At 33.3% G+C, this 21,472-nt stretch overlaps 1 long non-coding RNA gene across 1 annotated transcript; it reads right to left on the reverse strand.

Moving 5' to 3' along the window:
* Positions 1–203: 203 nt before the first annotated feature.
* LOC133030146 (uncharacterized) lies at positions 204–2,238 on the reverse strand. Its single transcript, XR_009684005.1, has 2 exons — positions 930–2,238; positions 204–424 (listed from the first exon to the last, which is right to left on the reverse strand). It is a non-coding gene; the product is annotated as an uncharacterized LOC133030146 (long non-coding RNA).
* Positions 2,239–21,472: the final 19,234 nt, after the last annotated feature.

The following is a 21,472-nucleotide window of genomic DNA, read 5'->3' on the forward strand; positions in this document are numbered from 1 at the left end:
TCTCCTTCTTCATTAGCCTTAGCACTGCACAACTCTTTCTCGAAAGACCTATCTGCCGAGAAGGAATTAAAACATAAAAAACAGAAACTATTTTTTTCCTATTTATTACATTAAAGTAGGTACCCCATTTTGAGACATGAGTCTTGAGCTTATAAGGATAACAACATAATAATACTTCTTCCTCTCTCTCCAAAATCTCCATATAAAAATAGAGATTCACTCTCACATATATATTGATCATGAATGAATGAATAAATATAAACAAAATTTCTTCTTTTACGTACTCTTACAGTCTCTTGGGCATATACATATACCCATATACATACATATATATATATATATATTACATTATATTAGAGAGATATGGGAAGAGGCAGAGCACCTTGTTGTGATAAGAGCCAAGTGGAAAGAAGTCCATGGAGCCCTGTTGAGGATTTGAGACTCATCACTTTTATACAAAAAAAATGGCCATGAAAATGGAGAGCTCTCCCCAAACAAGCTGATAATTATTAATTACTTCTTTTTATATATTTTCAATTTAATATTTATATCATGGCACACAAAATCTCTGTTTTGGTACTTTAATTCTTTCCAATTTTCATCATGTTCTTATTCTAATTCCAAATGGTTTATTTTATTAGTTGATATTCATACATGATCAACATAAATATACAGTGCAATATATATTGGAAATTATTTATTCAACTTTGAAAAGTCTTCTTCATATTTTTATATTAATAAAAGAAATCTAAATATACCAAATTCTCTTCTATATATATACATATATGTTAGGCCAAAATCATATTATATATTATATATTTTAAAAAATCAAAGTGTGGTTACCAATTATTTCTTTATACCAAATTAATAATGCTTTCTTTCTCTATAAATATATATATATATTAAAATATTTGATTATATATATATACCTCTGGAGGAGCAGAGGTCGGCAACGAAGAGGACACCAAGGAGGTATTGTTGGGTCGTCGGGCTGGTGGTGGTGGTTGTTTGGGCAACGAGTTGCGAAGAAGAAGGCGAAGGGGAGAGAGATCCAACGGAGAGGGAAATAGAGTGGAGAAGGTTGAAATGGCCTTCAAGATTCGGTGGTGCGCCGCTGGCCTAGTCAAGAGAGTCTTCGTTCATCGAGCTTGAGGCAAAGAGAGGATCATGGAGTTTTGGGCGCGAGAGAGAAGAGAGCAATGAGATATTAGGTTTTCTGAAAATGAAATGTCTAAGTTAGAATTAGGGATTTTGTGAAAAAACTAATTAATTAGCGACTGTTTTTATTAAACGCTAATAGTATTTGCGTCAATTTCCAACCAACGCAATAATTATTAGCGTCGGTTGGTAGATGACGCATAAAATATTTTTCTAAAAAAAAATTAAAGTTTGTCATCGGTTTAAATTTTAGCGTCGTACAAGTAACCGACGCAAACTCCTATTCTTTTGCGTCGGTTTCCAACTGACACAACAACTTGGCTTCCACTTTTTGCGTCGGTCCTTGCTGTTGACCGTCCCGTTGACCGACGCAAAATGTACTTTTTTTAGTGGTCTTCATATTTACATATAATATATAGATGAGTTGAAGATATAAAAAATACAAATACTTTGACACATATATGAGGATGGAAAGGGAAAATGATTTTAAGAAGATGATTAAAAAGAATGGAACAAATTGCCATGGATGACCATATATGCTAAAAAAATAGCATTTTATATGAGGTGTCTTTCTAATTATTTTTTTTTTCTAATTTTTTTTATATTTATTTCATTTTTTAATTATTATTTTCATCATCGTTTTATAATGTCACGTATTCATACTTTTCTCTTCTCTATGTAAATATCTCAACAACATATTTGTTTTCTTTGTTATCTTTTTGTACTCTATTTTTTTTTTTTATACATGTATAAATATTACACACCTTTGATGCTATATATAAAATAGAGCCTAAATAAAGGTAAGGTATGATATTTTAAATTTATTTCATTCTAAATTATTTCATTTGTCCTTTTCTCTAACTTCTATAATTTTATGTATCTAAGTTATTTTAGCTATCAATAATAATGGAAAGCAAAAAAAAAAAAAAATGTTATTGATAACTCTATTTTGTTGGCTATATGACCTTTGGAATTCTAAGGCTAGTATTTTGTTATTATTAGTGGAAAAAATGTAAGTGATAACTTTTACGGAAAAAAAAAAAATAGTTGACCCTAATTATATATTGTAGAGGTCAATAGACTTTTCCTTTTTATTTGTTTTTTTCTGAGATTTTTTTTTATTTAATTATATATAATACATATCACCTTAGGACTTACATCTACATATACTATTAAAAGAAATATTTTGTGGCTTATCATTCTCAAGTTCCTTACTTTTATTGTTAATTATTTTTATATATTAATAGCTCTATGATATTTTATTTTTTTAGCTGTTTTTTTTATATATGTTATGTGGATTTATATTTGTTTTGACAGAAAGATTTCAAGAGAATTGGTGTTATGGGCTCACTCAATAAACATGACATCTCACAAAGTTTTTATACTTGAAAAAAACTAAGAATGATTTTTAGAAAGAGGTTGTTTGAATTTGAACATAATACAGTGACATTATGTAGCCCATGATTTATGTATCATCTTAACATTAACAATATTAATTTATACTTATTATATAGTTGACTTTTATATTTTTTGAATTATAGCATGTAATTGATTTTAATTAAATAAAATTTTATTTAATTGATTGTAGTAACAATTCTTATTTATTTAGTGTAAGTTTTAAAAGATGAACTTAAAAAAAATCCTATAAATGTTATTTTAAAAAGAAAAAAAAAAGATTGCTAGCTCTCTTTAAATATGAGTCCAAAAAAGTGATTAGGTGGCATCTCTTTTTAGTCTTCTATTTTCTTTAATTTATTATTTTTTTTTTCTAATGTTTCCTATTTAACCTTAACAAAAGTCACATTTTCTCTAATATTTTTTTTTCTTATTAGTTTTATTTTATACAAATTTTTTTAATAAAGATAGAAACAAAAAATATTAATTTAAAATAATATTTATTTTTATTTGATACGAATAGATAGCTAAATTATTATTAAATAAAATTTTAATTTCTTTAAATAAATAATTTTGTAAAAAAAAAAAAAAACTTTATACATTTTGTAGTCATGGTAATCATAACCTCCCTTTCTATAATTACACTTACAAATTTTCAATTCCAATATTTATTAAAATTAATACTCAAATTTAAAATATTTATATATTAATTGATGTGGCATTCTCTTAATCTTATGTTTTATTTTCTCTAATTTACATTTTTTTTTTATTTTTTAGGAAAAAAACAGGAAAATACAAAAAAGAAAAAAAAAATTACAAATATATTATGGGCCGGTCCATTAAACAATTATACAGCCGGCAAATAAATATTTACAAAAATACCATCTCCTCTAAACCTTCAGCCGCACGGAATAAAACGATGAAGAACAACAGTCATCGATCATTCAAAGCAGTAACACAATCGAAATGAAACTAAAATTGAGGGGAAGACCACTATTAATTCCGCCGAATCCACTGGAAAATAAGATATGCAATGATCTAAACGGAAAGTGACGAAAAATAGACTAGAAAAACTGTGAAGAAACTGAATTTACACATTTGTTTTCGGTTTTATTCGATCAAAACAACTCCCCCTAATATCAAAATCCAGATTCATGAAATGTAAATCTCTAACAAACAGATCTTGAGCTCCCCACCGAATCCAAAACCAGGTATGATGTGAAAAATTAAAAAAAAAAAGGTCATGAATAATAGATCTAAGTTATATACAGTTGCATTTTGGTTGATTTTTGATTTCCAATGTGGAATATATTTATTTATAAACACAATATGAATAGCAAATTCGAATCAATCTACAACTAGTTATGTATGAGTGTGTTTATTTTTTTTTTGTTGCCTTATAGTTGCATTATCATTTCATAATAGATTATCTATTTTGTAGGAATTTTCGTTTGACGGTGAAAAAGAAAAATCACTTCTACAAGGTGAGTTTTATGAAAATAGTTACATATTCGTTTTATAATAGTTACAAAAAAATTTTGATACAAATAAAACTAATGAAAAAAATAGGGTTCACAATTGGCAACAACTGACTTGAAATAACGAAAAGATCAAGAGCTCCTAATCAATCCAAATCAGATATAAATAATAAAGATAAGGTATATTCAGTTGTATTGTTGTTTTTTTTTTTTTTTTGATTTCAAAATGGGCTTTTTTCATAAATGTACAACAAAAATAAAATAATTACAAAAAATGTGCAAAAAAAAATTATTTGAAAAACTTATACATTTTGAAAATTTATTACATAAAACCATACATTTTAATCATTAAACAATATAAATCATTAATAATTAAACTAATTACCATAAATAGAAAACTGTAATTAATGTTTTTAATATTATTTTGTAATATTTTATCCTTATGTTTATTATATTAATGTTTTAAAAATTATTAATAATAAAACATGTTTATTAAAATTCAAAACAAAGAATTCTGTAAAATTAATTAAATAAATAATAAACAGTTTTATAAAAATAAACAAATTAAATATTTTTTTTATTAAAGAAAAAATATTTATTATCTATTTTAGTATGAATTATTATAATTTAATAAGTTTTTTTCAATAAAATACAATATCAAAATTATAAATATTAATGTATATAAATATAAATCAATGCTTAAAATTACTAAAAATAAACATGACACACATAGTGATATAATAAACATATGTGAATATTATTATTTTGTTTATTAAATTAGTAGGTTTAATAAATAGAAAACAAAATAAACATATATACACAAAGTATTTTATATTATTAGTATGTTTATTATAATTGTAAATATAAAAATAGACATAGCCAATTTATACTATATTAAAATAAATATATTTTCTTTTTATTGTTTCTATACATTCATTATTTTCTAATGAGTAAGTAAACGAATTAAATGCAATTCTTACATCAGAAAATAAATAAACAAATATAACTTTATAAACTTCAAATATTATTTAATTAAAAAAAATAAACAGGACACAATAAACAAAAATAAAAGAAAAAGATAAACAATTTTTTTTATATATATATATTATTTATTTTATAAAAAATTACTAAAAAATAAACATGACACACATAGAGTAATATAATAAACATATGTGAATATTATTATTTTATTTATTAAATTTGTATGTTTAACTAATAGAAAATAAAATAAACACATATATACATACAAAATATTTTATATTATTGATATGTTCATTATAATTGTAAACATAAAAATAGACATATCTAATATTTATACTATACTAAAATAAATATATATTTTTTTTTATTGTTTCTATATGTTGATTATTTTCTAATGAGTTAGTGAACGAATTTATCTATTGAAAAACAATTCTTACATTAAAAAATAAATAAACAAACATATATAACTTTCAAATATTATTTAATTAGAAAAAATAAAATATAAATTGTAGATAAGTGGAAATTAAGATTTTTAAAAATCAGCTAATAATGATATTGGACATAGTTAATCAAAAAAATTATGATTATATATGTTTTGAATTTTAAAAATATATCATTATGTTGTTGACGTGATTTGTATGATAAATACAAATTTTATTGTTTATTATTAGTATCTTATTATGTTTTGTAATTATTAATTTACAATTTTATGTAATTAGTAGGCTTACTTATTAATACTATATAAATTAGTCATAAAAATAGTTATACAAATTTAAATATATTAAGTTAACTCATTAATATATCTATTATAATTTAATTAAGAATTTGTATGAATTTTTGTAAATATGTTTTCAAATGTGTACATTTTTAAAATTGTGTTTTTTTACACATTTTTTTGTAATTATTTAAGAAAATGTATACATTTATGTAAAATGCCCTTTCAAAATAGACTCAAGATACACCCATGTTAATTGGAGTTAAGTTCCTATTTTTTCAAGTTGATTTATAGTTGCATCATCATTTCATTATGCTTTTATTCAATATTGCAGGAATTTCTTTTGACAGAGAAAAAAAAAGAAAAACACTTCGACAAAATGGTTAGTTTGTTTAATATTTTTGAATATGTTTTATAATAGTTGCATTTTAGTTTTTTGATAGTTGCATAACAGTATTCAAACAAAAAAAATGAAAAATACAGGGTTCAGAATTGGAAATACAAGACTTGAACAGAAGAAAGGCAATACAAGTAAGTTTCTTTTCTATTTAATAAAGATCATTTTAATTTTTGTTTTAAAAATTAGTATAAAAAATGTTCAGAAACATTACTCACAAAAGCAATAATAGATTCAAAATAATAATTTCATATTCACAGGAAAAAGAAGACATTCCATTCCTAGTCTTTTGCAATAGACAATTTGATGATCGAATGAATTATGAAAATTATGAAACTAGTGAACAATACATCTCAATCGATTGTAAATGTTATACCCAAAATTTGGCTGCCATCTCAGTGGAGGACACGTGTCAAGATAAAGGAAAAATGGATCGATGCAATCGCTTTTTATGGAATAACTCATTAATTACGTAAGCATCAGAGTATATTTGTAACCTACTTACTGTAAGGTCTTAGGCAAGGAATCAATATACAAACTGGTGCTTAGTATATTAGCAAGAAATCATATGTGGCTGAATGCGAATAGCAAGGCATCAAGGGCAATACACATAGGAAGACGAAAGCGACACATATCAATTGTGAAAGCCCTTAGTGTATATTGTACAAACTAAGTATAACAGTCTAATCGGCTCGATACCAAGTAAGCGAGGTGCCCGTCTCGCTATGGGAAAGCTTCCTGTAACTTCATTCAGTTAACGTCAGTGAGGCTTAGAACCCTGACAAGTCAGAAGCTAACATTCAAATGAGCTTCGAAGAACTCTTTGTAAATAAGAACCGCGATGTCACAAGACATGCATCGTCGACCTCAAAAGGAAAAATGGACCCAGCTCGCTATTGAAACCACTGGAACCAAGCTTCTATCGAGACATCTCCAGATACAATAATTAAAGACGTGTTTAATACACGATCATTTTGACCCAGTAAAAGCGGGAAAATTACAGCTATATGATTTTCAAATCATAACCGCAATTACACTACGTGATATGTAATCAAACCCCGTGATTTTAGGGGATAATAATTGTAAACAAATTACGGTCAACTTTGTAATTAACTGCTCACAATATAATTATAAATAGTGGCAAACAAGATTGAAAAAGGGACTGAAAAATAATCAGAAATCTGAATAAGATTGACTCGTGGATTATGTAGAATTTTAACTGCAAAACTACGTAAAAAACCCTGTGTTCATACTTTTACTTTTATAGCTTTTATTTTTTCTGTGTCAAATCATTACTATGAGGCTCAAATTTGGTTAATGAAAATATGTGTTAACAGTTTGGTGCTTTCATTGAGAGTCTCTGTGAAAAAGCTCAGAAAAACCCTCCCTTCTTTTGATGGAAAACCACCTCCTTCATGGCTGAAAATTCAAAAAATGTTAATACCCCACATGAGGAAACTAATCATTGTTCTAGGAAAGAGCCCATGGGCTCTAGAAGGTCTACCAACCCGCGATCCAGACGGACCCCCCGTTCTAGGAGGACTCAACCTGATGGTGGCCCCAGCACACGAACCACACGTTCCCGGAGGACCCAACCCGACGTTGGTCCTAGTACGCGGACAACAAGCTCGAGGAGAACTCAGCGTAGGAGTGGCCAGAACCCTGGGAGGAGGGATGAAGATCTCAATCGTGGAGGTGCCCAGTGTTGGAAATATTTTACCAGGATCTTAGATTTACTAACAAGTATGTTATTTAACATCCTAAATATGAACTTCTAAAATGTAAGAAATAAACACATATAAAGTATAAGAAACCTTACAGTGGTTGCAACAGAATATAATGTCTCCTTCCACTCATATCTCTAACCCTTGTATCCTTTTTGTCGTAGAGTATCACCAAGATCTGAGCTCGATTGTCCTTCTCTTGAATCTGGATTCTTCACAATCTTCCACACTATGATTGAGGTACCACTTGATGTGTGTGGGCACTCAGTCACTCACTATAGGGTTCAGTTTTCAGAAGAGAGAAAGAGAGAGAGAAGGTGGCGGCTAGGTTTAGGAAGAAGGCTTTGAGTTTTTCTCTGAAGGAATGAGATGCATCATCTTTTTCCTGAAGCCATCGCTACCTATTTATAGTCAACCACCTAGGGTTAGGTTAGATTTATTTGGCATTAAAATAATGAAAAAATAAATGATAAATAAGCTACATTAGTGGCCGGACATTTATAGGATAATGGGCTCCACTTTTGCAAATTTGCTATTTTATCATTTCTACATCTCATTTTCTCAAAAACGCCAATTTTCTAATTTAACCACTTAAATGTCAATTCTAATTATTTAATAACTAAAAATTAATTATTAAATAATATTGTCATTTAATATATTTATTAATTAGACTAACCAAAGTCTCTTAATTAACAAATAAACCCTAGAAACTCTTTCTTCACAATTTAGCCCTTTCTTAGTTAAAATTCATAAACTAGACATAGTCTAATTTTAGAATTATATAATTGACTAATCAAAATCAATCAATTTAGTCTTACAAGCAGTGTTATCTCAACTAGTATGGGGACCATGGGCCTATATATCCGAGCTTCCAATAAGCAGACCAAGAACTTACCAGGTAAATTCACTGACTTGTTAATTTCTTGTTGCATTCACGCATAGAACTTGGAATTGCACTCTCAGTTATATAGAACACTCTATAGGTTTCATGATATAGATACGCTATCAATTATCCATTTTTATAATCCCAATAATCAATGATCCTCTATAGATGATTTACATTGTATAGGGATTAAATTACCGTTACACCCTTCAATGTATTTTATCCTTAAAATACTTAGCCACCTATAAATGATATTTCAGCGAACTGAAATGAGTACTCAACCATCTATCTCTGTTTAGGCAAGCTCGAAGGAAATAATCATTTCACTTCTATTTGCTAGATAGAAGCTATAGATTCCATATTTATGTTTAGCGCTCCCACTCAATTGCACTACCATGTTCCCAAAATGTACGTATCACCCTAACCAAAAAGTAGGCTTAACTAACAAATCAAAGAACATGTATAATACTCCTGAGATCGAACCTAACCATATCAGGATTAAGATCATTTGATCTAGGATCAACTAGGTGATATTGAATTGAATAGATATTACGGTAAGTTTAATATATCTGAATCAAAGTTTAATATCGGTCCCTTCAGATGCATACTCCATGCATCCAACCCAAGCTTTACTTTAACCAATGCTCTGGAAATAACATAGCACTTATCCAAGGTGCAAGTAAACTATGTTGTAGATTCACATGTCAGTTAAACCCTGTGTACTGATAAAAGAATATATATTTAATCACATAATCTTGATTACTTTCCACTGTGTTGACGACACAATAAACAAGAATATAAATGTGATATGGGTTTGGATGAATTTATAAATCAAGTAACCAAGTAAATGATAACATGAACCAAATGACACATAAATAAGTGATGAAAATACTTCTGTTTCTTTATTGATATTTAAAAGATAAAGTTTACATTGAAATGGAGTTTTATTTAGGGCATAAAACCCAACAAACTCCCACTTGCACTAATATAAAACAATCTGAACATTTCCTAAATTGTGACGGTGCTTTTCAAATGTAGTTTCTGCCAAGACCTTGGTGAATGGATCAGCTAGGTTATCCTCTGTGTCCACTTTTTCCACCAGTACATCCCCTCTTGCCACATATTCTCTGATGATGTGATACTTCCTTTCGATATGCTTGCTTCTCTTGTGGCTTCGAGGCTCCTTACTGTTGGCTATGGCTCTAGTGTTATCACAAAGCAAAACCAGTGGTTTTTCCATTCTAGGGACGACACCGAGTCCAGTGAAGAACTTTCTAAGCCAGACAAGTTCTTTTGCAGCCTCTGCAGCAGCTATGTATTCTGCCTCCATGGTAGAGTCAGAAATCGCGATTTGTTTAGCACTTCTCCAAACCATTGCTCCACCCTAAGAGTAAATACCATTCCTGATTTAGATTTCTTATCATCAAGACATGCCTAGAAATCTGAATTGGTGTAGGCTACGGGATTTAAAGCACCACCCTTGTAGACTAACACGAATTGCCTTGTACTCTTCAAGTACTTCAAGATATGCTTAACAGCATTCCAATGTTCCTGTCCTGGATTTGTCTGATACCTGCTCACGATTCCTACTGCATAACAGATGTCACGTCTAGTGCATAGCATTGCATGCATTAGACTCCTGTTGTGAAAATTTATATTGATTTATAATTGCGCAAGTGTAGACAATCACAAACAAGTAATACAATGATAAGTAATCAAAGTTCCTCTCCACAGGGACTTTTTACTAAATAATGCAAAATCAACTAAGGGCAATTCCAAGAATTTCAAATAAAAATAAAACAAAGTAACAAATTAATTCGAGAAAAAAATTTATAACCTAAATTCTAGAGTTGAGAAATAATATTTTAAACTAAATAAACTAAAAATAAGAAGCTAAAAGTAATTAAAATGGTGATAATTTCAGATTTGGAAAATAGACTTGGGTGATTAATTTCCACTTGTATGTTCCAGTTGATACCGCAATGATCCAGCAATGACTCAGCAATCCTGGCAGAGTTAACAGATTTAAAAAAACCAGCAAGGTTTTTCCAAAACTTGCAATAAACCATTCATAATCTCAACAATGCATTCCTACATCAGATTAGATCACAAATAGTCCAATAAAGCATCAAATCTTTAGTATGCACGGTAGCAAAATATGCCTATTTCACTACTAATTAATACCTAAAAAAACGTAAAAATCATGCATTAATTAGAGGGGTTCAACTAGGTCTTACTTTTCCAAGTAAGATCTAGCTTGCTAAATGTTAAAGCTGGCCAAAAATTAACATTCAATCAACATTTCATCACAACTAATTGAACAAAGACAAGATTACTCAATCAGTTCAAAATCCAACCACTAGTCCATACAAGGGTTCATAACCACCCAAATCTCAAAGATTTTAGTTCATAGCTAAAATTAGCAACATCAAACCAGAAAATAATAGAGTCATGGAGTTTAAGAGAATATTAAAGAGTAGAAAATGATACAAAATGGAAGAGGAGAGCAAGAGAAATGAGTTGGGAGCTCAAATCTTCTCTTTGTAGGTTGCCTTCTTCTCCTTCTTCTTAGTCTTCTTCTTCTCTTCTTTTTACTCTCTCCTTTCTCTTTTTTTCTGTACTTAGATTTCTCTCTGAAATTTCGTACTGCTTCCTTCAAGTGCAGCCAACCTTTTCTATTTATGCTCCTTCTCTTTTGCTCCCCAATTAGGGTACTAAAGTTTACCCTAATTGGAAATCCAAGTCATGGTCCACTTGCCCTTAATTTTCCACCTATTAGTTGAGTCATTGGCCACATTTTTGCCACCTCAACTCCTTTTTTTCTTCCTTAATTCCAGCTGGACTTCCTTCCAAAATACACTTACTGGGCTGACAAATTGCTACGCGATGATTGCTATAGCAATGCCAGTCAGCAATAAGTCTTTTTCTGCTCCTTTTCCTCCTTGTCCCAAACATTTCTAAATACCTATTTTCGCATTTTTTATGCTTAATACACATAAAGATAACAACATAAGTCTATTTAACACTTACTAACACACACACACACACACACACTTCCATTTATTACAAAGACACAACAAACTAAACACAATTACATAATATAGACACTAATTACTGTATTATTTAGCTTAAAATTCAAGTTTAAAGATACCAAAATAACTCTAAATCTTAGAGTTATTAACACCCCAAACTTAGAATCTTTCTCGTCCTCAAGCAATTGCAACACAAAAAACAAAATAAAACACAACAAAAATTTTTACACAAAGACTCAACACACAAGACAAATGAGAGATTCCATAGAAATTCAAGTTGGCCTAGCGAACATTGATGCTCTCAAAAAGATGGAATTAAATGAAATAGGAAAATATTTTTGCCATAACTTTATATGCTGCCCCTTTGACTTTTCTCGTAAGATAACATTAATACCTCCCCAAAGTCACCTAATCAACAATTTATACAAGTATATCCCACTAAAACTTTGAACTTCTCTCAAACTCCCTTAAAATTTTGATATTCACTAAAGCTCCATAAGTTGGATTAGTGCACTTCTCTCCACTAATGTAGTATAAACTTATCCCCTTGATCAATAGACTTCTCTTGCTATGTTTATTCTCTTTTTTTTTTTTTTGAACTAAAATGGGGGGAACACCCCAAACTTAGTTGCAAGCACAAATTTTTTTTTTCTTTCATTGCTGATTTTTTTATATATATATATTAAGAAAATTAGTACTATATTATACTTGTATAATAGATAGCAAGAGAAGGTTAATTGAAAGTGCATAATAAAATACTTTGTGACCTAATTCCCCCACCCTAAACTTACAACCCAACATTGTCCCCAATGTGGCTAAAAGTATAATCTTGAATTAGCTCGCCACAAGTTACACTCACCGCACTCACCCTAAACATAATGGGAAACTTGGCTCTTGACATGTGAGCAATTAAGTTAGGACATGTGTGGAATGAAAATTAGGATTGGTGTGATATGTATGATCGGGTTGCACAACAAGAATAGGCTAAAGGGCTTAAACTTGGGTGACTAGGGAAAAATTTATTTTATAAGGAAGGTTAGAAAGGCTCAAACGTCCAAAGATGGCCTAAATCATTTCTAAGGGACAAGTCTAACTAGGATTTTGCTTCAAGGAGATGCACTAACCAATTCTAGATGCTAAAAGTATATATGCAGCAATCGTATGAAAAATGCAAAGCATGGTGGGAAAATAAAAGTATGCACTATTGAGGAGAGACTAAGGAGAAACATCCATGATATCCAACAATTCAACATGCAAATGCAACATATAAAATTAGGTAGCAACATAAATGAAATGAGCGGAAAATATCATCATCGAGCAGGATACTAGGCCACATAAAAACTCTTAAATCTCTCAATGTCAAACTCACAACCACATAAATGACATGACATAAAAGTTTTAAAACACAAAAGACAACACATAATTAGCACAATACAAACTAAAGACGACACATAATAGAAAAATATAAATTAGCTTAGGTATTAGCAAACTCCCTCTACTTGGAATCCTCGTGGGGCTCCTCTGGATTTGAAGCTGATGGCCCAGCCCACTGGTCGAGAACTTGCTGAGGGAATGGCGGGAACTTGGGCTTAAATCGTGGCGTCACCCTCCTAAATTCATGCTCCATAACGACATCGCGCTTTTGCTCATATTCCCACATAGCGTGCAATCAAAATGAGCAAAGTGATCTACTGGAGGCTCCGTGGCTGAAGTCGAAGCAGACGTAGGAGTTGTTTTCAGAGCTCCTGGTGGACCAAAACTGATAGGCCCCTGAGGATTCAATGCTCCTTCTTCATTCCACATCGGTACACCCGCGTCGCAACAGAGAGTAGTGATAGTAGCTGGTAGAAATAATTTTCCTTTCCCTCAATGCGCACAATCGGCAATTTCTTGGGCTAGGACACCCCTACATCAACATCCCAACCCATCTTAATGCAGTACATCATCCATGCACGATCTCTGCTGACAGTGGAATCATGTGAGGTGGGGCATAGGGCGGTTTGCATGAATGTGTAAAGACACTTCAGATCGTGCTCCAAGTCAGTGCGCCGAAATCGAAGGTTTCCATAATTATCGTGGTCCCACTCGGACTCTGGCTTGGTGATCACAGGCATCATGTCATTCAATGTCTCGTCGCCACTTGACCTTTGAGGGAGGAATACTGGCATTCGATTGATGGTAACCCAAACAAGTTGTTGAATGCTTCAACTGAGAATGACATCGGTACTTCACGCACAATCACTTCAGTAGGCCATTCTTGGGACAAAAAATTGGCGTAGAATTCTTTGACAACTTCCATTACCGCCTGTCCTTGCTGCTTGACAAAAAGTCCCCAATTCCTCTTATGAACCATTTCACTAACCCATTCAGGTAACTCGTCAATGTCCTCTATATCTACCACTAATCCTCGCTCCATATAAAATTCCCGATTGTCCACCTTACCGTAATACTTTGTCTCGGCTGCCTTGCAATGAAATTTAGGAATTTCATGAAGTAATTTCTATTTTTTTTCTGTTGGCAACCCTCTTGATATTCGACATTTTCTCTTCTTTTGCACTTGCACACTAAACAACCACAGCAAATTCCCCCTCTTCTTTTCTTTTTAACTGCTGCCTCTCAACACATTAATAATTCTTACAATACACTACAATGTCCACACTCCAATCTTGCTCAAAAGTCACCACTCTTTCTGAACCACACCAACTAAAATTTAAAGCATTCACACCAAATTCTTTCACCCTCGCCAGCCATAACAAAATTTCCCTACTTCTTTTCAATTTTAAACTACTCAAACAACAACAACAATGATTCTAAATTTACACCAGAAAAAGCTCACAACCACACCAAAATTTGCAATCATACAAACTATTCTCAAGTACCACTGAAATCCAAATTTCATCACCCGCACAAATCAACACCACACACTACTTGGCATCTATTGTACATTCCCACTATGTATTCTTCTCAAATCAACTCCATACACTAACAATTCCACAATCAAATCACACTAAAGATCTCTCTGTTTCTTTAAACGCAATGTGCAAATTCACAAATTTAGCAAGTTCAATTGGATTAAACAACTACATACGGTTCATTGCAACCACAAGGACTAACCTTGCTCTTAAATTTGTGTTTGTGAATGGAATGGTGAAATGGAGATTCTTGTTGGCTTCCTCGGTTTCTAGCAAAAACTGACAGTAGTGGAGCTTCAGCAAGTGATATGCGGTGGCTGAATTTGGTTCGTGGTTTGCTCGGATTGTGCAGGGAAGAATCGAATGTGGGTTTTGGGTTCGAGCTTGGATGAGTGGTTGAACGAATTTGGTGTGATTGTTGTTTCTCGTGTTGGTGATGGGCTGAGCTGAATGTGGCGCGGGTTGAAGATGGTAAGGACGAACTGGTGGTTCTGGTGTGGGTTAGTAGTTGGGTTGCTGTGTGAGTGAACGGAGATGGAGTTGCTGGTTCGGGTTGGTGAGTGACTTCAGGTGGAGGTCGACTGGGCAGTGGCTCAGAGATGGGGAACCGTGAGTGATGGAGGGTGTTGAATTCTCGCTGGTATGATCTGGGCGAAGTGGTGATGCGGTTTTAGGTGGGTTCAAATTTTCTGGGTGCAATTTGGTGAATGAGGGTTGCTGGTGAAATCGTGGGTGGCTGAAGCTGATGCGGGCGAAGTGAGGCTGGTGAGATCGATTTTAGGTGGGAGTTGTGTTGATCTGGTGAAGGTCGAATGGAGGGTGAGTTGGTGGTTCGATGGTGGTGCGGGTTAGCAGCTGGGTTGCTGTTTGAGTCAACGGGGATGGAGTTGGTGATGGTGAATCCGGGGTGTGGTCGAATGGAGGTTTGGTTTGATTTAGAGTGGCACACGGCTGAGAATTGTGAGGAGATATACAACAGTGATGGTGGTAGGGTTGGAATTAGCTAATGGGCTAATCATTGATCAATTGGGCTGAGTCAACAACATGATGGGGCCATATTGACTACAAATTGAAGCCCCATAAACAACTAACTCAACTTGTATTTATTGTCTTTGTTTATATCAAGTTGGCATTTTTAGGTAAAAGATAGTCAACTCAAGTACATCAGCCCAAATGATTGGACTGAACATAAAATTTGTACCCAATGATTGCTTCATTCAACTAATTTTCCATCACATGTTCTGTTCCAAATTTTTTTCTCAGACCAATACTCCTTTTCCTAAACCCTCATATCAGAACACTTTTGCTGCCAAATAAAATTGCTGAGCCCTTGCTATAGCAACTAGATAGCATTCTTCAACCCCAAACTTAATTCTTTTGCCCAATTTAAAATTCCTTCACTTCCCCAGCCTTCTTCACTTGATTTTCTGCACAAAGAAAAGAAACACTTTCTCAATTTCACCATGACATTTATATAAACTAATTCTATAATATATATATATTTTTCTTGTTTTTTTTTTTACTTTTTTTTTCCTTTTGTTTTCTTGGGGTGCCTTCATTGAGAATTTTTTTCTTTTCATTCTTTTTTCACTTTTTTTTTTTCAATTCAATCTTTTTTTTTTCTTTTTGTTTTTGGCACCCCCAAATTACAACATCAAGCATCCTTCAAGGAGATACAAGTCTTTTCTCGATTGACCTCTTCTCCCCAATAATGTTTCAATCGTTGTCCGTTGACCTTGAATTCTCTTCCTGACTTTTCATCTTTCACCATAACAGCCCTGAAAGGATACACTTCCATCACTGTAAATGGACCCGACCAATGGGACTTAAGCTTTCCTGGAAATAGCTTCAATCTTGAGTTAAACAACAACACTTGATGATTTCTCACAAAAACTCTCTCTTTGATCCTACTATCATGCCACTTCTTCATCTTTTCCTTGTAAAACTTTGCATTTTCATAGGCAAACAAGCACAGCTCATCTAACTCATTTAATTGCAATTTTTAGGCCTCTCCCACGGCTGAAAGATCGAAATTCAGGTTCTTTAATGCCCAAAATGTTGGGTTTTATGCCCTAAATAAAACTCATTACAATCTGATTAGTTATCAATTTAGAAGTGAATTATGATTACATGTATGTTACATGTTTATGGTTTAATATATATACTTGATATATGCACAAAATCGCTAAATCCGTAACATATAGTTATTCACAATTACAAGATCGTCAATACGATTGGAATGTGATTGTGATTATATGATTCAAAAGATTTGGTCCCTGTTCATCAGTGATTTGGATTTACACTGATGTGATAATCAACGATGAAGTATACTTACACTTGGAGTAAGTGTTATGTTCTTTCCAGAACATTGGCAAAGTATACTGGTTTCGAATGTATGGAGTATGCATTGGACTGGACCGATATTGAACTTGGTTAAAGATATTGTAAACTTACCGTTGTATCTTTCCAAGTCAATGTCAGAAGTTGATCTTAGATTAAGAGAATCTAAATCCTGATATGCTTAGGCTCAATCTCAGGAGTGCTATTCTTGTTCTTTGATTTATTAGTTAAAGCCTACCTTTGGGTCAGGATAATACACATATTTTGGGAACATGATAGCATAACTGAATGGGAGTGCTAAACATAAATATGGAAATCTATAGCTTCTACTGGTGTATAGAAGTAAAGTGATGATTCCTTTTGAGCTTAGTTAAATAGAAGTAAATGGATGAGCTCTTGTTTCAGTGACTATATATTAGATCACTAAAACATCATTTACAGGTAGCTAAGTGTTCAAATGGGCAAAATACATTGAGGGGTGTAAACGGTAAATTGGTCCCATCTCGATGTAAATCATCTATATAGAGGATCTCTAAATCACATTAAGATTATAACAATGGTTAAATGAGATAGCATATTGATATCGTGAAACATATGATATGCTCTATATAAGTCTGAGAGTGCAATTCCAAGTTCTAAGAGTGGATTCAACGAAGAATTAATAAGTTAGGGATTTACTTGGTAAATCGGTTCAACTTATTGGAAGCTCAGTATATAGATCCATGGTCCCCATTCTAGTTGAGACTATACTGTTTGTAAGACTCTATAATTGATTTATGATTAATCAATTATAATTCTAAAAGTTAGACTATGTCTAATTTGTGAATTCTCACAGTTTAGGGATGAAATTGTAAATAAAAGGGTTTCTAGGTTTAATTATTAATTATGAGACTTTGCATGTCTAAATTAATAATTATTTTAAATGACAATATTATTTAATAATCTATTTTAGTTATTAAATAATTAGTTTTGGCATTTAAATGATTAGAATTGGAAAAATGACATTTTTGGAGAAATAGAAATAAAATTGAGGAAACTGCAAAATCCATGTGAGGCCCATACACACCATGGCCGGCCACATGCTTGCATGTTTCCCAATTATTATTTTCAATTTAATTTTCCATATAATTGCTAATCAAAGCCTAGCCTAAATAGGAAAGTGGTGAATCACACTAAATAAGGCAGTTATTCAATTACACAGTAAAAGAGGAAACTGTTTATTTGGAAAGTTGTGCTCTTCCCTTTTCCTATTTATAGCCGCCCCCTCTCTACTCTTCTTGTGCTTGAGAGAACTTTGCTTTGCATTGTGTCACATGAAATCAAGAGAGAAAACAAGAGAGAAATTTCGAAATTCCTAGTGAGAGAGAAGTGCCCACACACATCACTCAGTACCTCATTATAGTTTGGAAGACTGTGAAGGATCACATCCAACTGAAGAACTTTCGGGCTCAGATCTTGATTATACTCTGCTACAAACAGGAATCAAGGGTTAGAGATCTGAGTGGAAGGAGACATTAATTCCGCTGCAATCACTGTAAGTTATTCTTAACTTTTATGTGTTTAGTTCATCGTTTTAGAAGTTCAATATTAGGTTGTTAAATCAACATACTTGTGAGTAGATCTAAGATCCTGGATAAATATAATTCCAACACAAAATACCTTGTGTTCAAACTCCACGGGAAGATGACATGCCTTCGCATGAACTAGGCGATAAGGAGACATGCCTAGAGGAGTTTTAAATTTCTTACGGTAGGCCCAAAGTGAGTCATCTAACCGCTGGGACCAATCTTTTCTGCTAGGATTCACCACTTTTTCAAGAATTCCCTTGATTTCTCTATTGGAAATTTCAGCTTTCCCGTCGGTCTGTGGATAAGCGGTGGCTATTTTGTGCTTCACGCTATACTTGGCTAAAAGGGCAGCCAAGAATTTGTTCACAAAGTGTGTCCCTTCATCACTAATCAATGCTCTCGGTGTCCCGAATCTTGTGAAGACATTCTTATGCAAAAATTTCATCACCACTTTAGCATCATTTGTTGGACTAGATATTGCTTCCACCCATTTGGACACATAGTCTACGACCACCAATATGTAAAGATTCCCAAAAGATGGAGGAAATGGCCCCATAAAGTCAATGGCCCAAACATCAAACAATTCAACTTCCAAAATGAAATTTAGTGGCATTTCATTCCTTGCTGAAATATTTCCCACTCTTTGGTAGCGATCACATCTTTGAACAAAATCATGGGCATCCTTGAATATAGAAGGCCAATAATACCCCGATTGAAAAACTTTAGCAGCCGTACATTGTCCACCAAAATGGCCACCATATGAGGCTGAATGACAATGCTCCAAGATGTGTCTAACTTCATTTGTCGGCACACATCTCCGCATTATACGACCCGAACATTGTTTGTACAAGTATGGCTCATACCAAAAATAAAACTTGCTATCATGAAGGAACATTTTGAGCTACTGTTTGGTAAAATCAGGTGGATGGGCACCACCAACTAAGTAATTGACAATGTCCGCATACCATGGCACCCGTGCTTGCTCTACCACCAGTAGTTGCTCGTCTGGTAATGAGTCTCAAATTCGTAATTCTCCCTCTAAGTGGCTGCTGTGATTGTTAGTTTCCAACCTAGATAGATGGTCCACCACTTTGTTAATAGTCCCTTTTCTGTCTTGGATTTCCAAATCAAACTCTTGTAGCAACAAAACCCAACGAATGAGCCTCGGTTTAGAATCTTTCTTGGCTATCAAATACTTAATTTCCAAGTGGTCAGTATACACAATAACCTTGGTCCCCACAAGATACGATCTGAATTTATCAAAGGCAAAAACCACTGCCAGCAGCTCTTTCTCAGTAGTGGTGTAGTTAATTTGGGCATCAACAAGAGTTTTGCTTGCATAATAAATGGAGTGAAAGATCTTGTTCTTCCGCTGCCCGAGAATAGCTCCAATGGCAAAATCACTAGCATCACACATGAGTTCAAAGGGCAATGACCAATCGGGTGCTACAATCATAGGGGCCGTAACAAGAGCTGTCTTCAACTTAAAAAATGCTTCATTACATTCAGCGGTAAACTCAAATGGCCTATTTTGTTCCAGCAAGCTACACAAGGGTTTAGACACCTTAGAAAAGTCTTTAATGAAGCGCCTATAAAAACCCGCGTGTCCAAGGAAGCTTTTTATGCCTTTTACCGTGGTAGGGGCTGGTAACTTCTCAATGAGTTCCAACTTTGCCTTGTCAACTTCTATCCCCTTTCTAGACACTTTGTACCCCAAAACAATGCCCTCTTGAACCATGAAGTGGCATTTCTCCCAATTAAGCACCAAGTTAGTTTCTTCACATCTTGCTAACACTTTTTTCAAATTTTCCAAACACACCCCAAATGAGTCCCCGTAAATAGAGAAATCATCCATGAATATCTCCAAAATACTCTCAGCCATATCCGAGAAAATAGCCATCATACACCTTTGGAAAGTAGCGGGAGCATTGCACAATCCAAATGGCATCATCCTAAAGGCAAAGGTGCCATATGGACAAGTGAAGGTGGTTTTTTCTTGGTCTTCCAGTGCTATAGAAATCTGATTGTAACCCAGATATCCGTCAAGAAAGCAATAAAATTCTTTTCCCGCCAAACGATCCAACATTTGGTCAATAAATGGTAGCGGGAAATGATCCTTCCGAGTAGCATTGTTTACCTTTCGATAGTCCATACACACCCTCCAACCGGTCACGGTTCGAGTGGGAATCAACTCATTATTCTCATTAGCCACCACCGTGACTCCTCCTTTTTTGGGCACACATTGAACAGGACTAACCCATGAGCTATCCGAAATTGGGTACACACTAACATAATCTAGCCACTTGATCACTTCTTTTCGCACCACTTCTTTCATGACGGGATTCAATCTTCACTGATGCTCAACATAATTACTACAACCAGCTTCTAAGAGTATCTTCTGCGTGCAAATCGTTGGACTAATGCCCCTTATGTCAGCCATAGTCCAGTCGATTGGTTTCTTATGCTTTTTTAACACCTCTAATAAGGCACCTTCATCTTCAACTTCCAAGTTTGCTGCTATAATAACTGGCAGCGTGTCATTCTCCCCCAAATAGGCATACTTCAGATGGCTTGGCAAGGGTTTCAACTCCAACTTTGGTGGTTCTTGGATGGAGGGTTTTGGAGGCTTAAAATTACTTTCCTTCAACTTGGTTGCACTGGCTCCACCCAAGCAACTTGGTTGTCTTCATCTTCACTCAAGTCTTCAAGCTCATCAAAAGAACTTATAAACTTCTCATCCTTCCAAGCTTCCTTGTGAAATCTTTCAGCCACAATAGAGTCAATCACACTTATGGGGGAGCATTCTTCTATCTCATCCGGAAACCTCATAGCATTGAACATATTAAAGGTGACTTTTTGGTCATTAACGCTCATAGTGAGCTCCCCATT

Source organism: Cannabis sativa, chromosome 8 (assembly GCF_029168945.1).
Source record: "Cannabis sativa cultivar Pink pepper isolate KNU-18-1 chromosome 8, ASM2916894v1, whole genome shotgun sequence".
NCBI classification, from domain to species: Eukaryota; Viridiplantae; Streptophyta; class Magnoliopsida; order Rosales; family Cannabaceae; genus Cannabis; species Cannabis sativa.